A 1,422-nucleotide genomic window follows, 5' to 3' on the forward strand; every position below is an offset into this window, starting at 1 on the left:
GTTAAAACCTTAATTAAGTAAGTAATATGTAAATAAATCTTATCTTTTAAATTTTAAATTTTTATAATAAAATAATAATATACCATATTGAAAATCGATTGCTAGTTCAAAAATCGATTGCTTGATCTCTGCATAAACTTAATTTTTAGATCTTAAATTTTACTTTTAGAATTAGGGTTTTGAATTGCTGTGATTACAGAAGCACCAGTTGCGTTTCTTATGCAAGTTTTTGCAATCACAGTATTCACGTTGCAACCGCAATTTAGAACCATGGTTCTAGATTTCAAACTTGTGGCGGTATTGTGTAATTTATGAGAAACTGAACTTGTGTCTATTGATTTTAAGATGGTATTTGCATTAAGGTGTTAGTTTTAACATTATTGTTATTTGAATGTACGTTACAGAAAAATGGCTTTAGGAGGAACAGCTCCTCCAAGAGGAAGTGCAGCAGCAGCTGCTAGCTTGAGGAGAAGGAGAGAAGGAGAACAACCAGCGGTGGAGCAGCCGGAACCATGCTTCAATTCTACACTGATGATGCCCGGGGCTCAAAATCTCTCCAAATGTGGTTCTTGTAATGAGCATTGGCTTCATTGCATTTGTTGTCGTCCTTGATGTGATGGGCAAACTTTATTTTGTGGGAAGGGAGGCATAGGGATAAATGACAAGTAGTTCAAGTTCATTTTTGTATTTTATATACTCAGTCTCTGTTGTGAAATTTAAATTTTTCGTTGATGGATTCATCCCCTTACTTTTACTATAGTTTTTCAACATTAATTAACAGTAGTGACCCTGAGAAGATATATTTCTGTTATATCTTGTGTTTCTGCGCTTTTTTGAGCTTTTTCTCGTTAATAGTTTTTAGTCACTGCTTATTACTTGAAAGTGATAACACATTAGTAGAATATGGTTGGTACTTGATATCATTGAAGAATAAACTCCTAAGCTTAGTTGAATGACGGAACATGTATAAACAACTCAACTCAAACCCGGAATGCATGGTTTGTTAGGTTTGCTGCTCTTATGGCTATGCATTCCTCCGATCCAGTGAACAGGAAGACTTCGCATAGGAGTTGATAACTTATATCGAATAAGCATCTAATATTGCCTATATTTCCTCTTAATACTTTAACTTTTTAGAAGTCAGAACAGAAGCCACCATTATCTGCTATTCAAGTTGTGAACTTTTGCTCTGTCACCATATGAAAGAATACTTTCGAACAAATTAATAACATAAATATCTAACACTTCCTCACTACTTAATGGCCTCTTTGATGATACTGGTTACTGTCGCTAAAGAAGGGAAAAAATTCATCAAAGAAAACAGAAAATTAAAAAAAATTATAGTTAAACTTATGTACTCTTATTATAATTAATTATAGTCAACATTAAATTAATAAAAAAAATAATCTAGATAACATAAAA

General features: G+C 32.6%; 1 pseudogene; it reads left to right on the top strand.

Annotated features, from left to right (window-relative positions):
• On the top strand, positions 409–953 carry LOC107628530 (annotated as a pseudogene).

The sequence above is a fragment of the Arachis ipaensis genome, chromosome B02, assembly GCF_000816755.2.
Source record: "Arachis ipaensis cultivar K30076 chromosome B02, Araip1.1, whole genome shotgun sequence".
Lineage (NCBI taxonomy): Eukaryota > Viridiplantae > Streptophyta > Magnoliopsida > Fabales > Fabaceae > Arachis > Arachis ipaensis.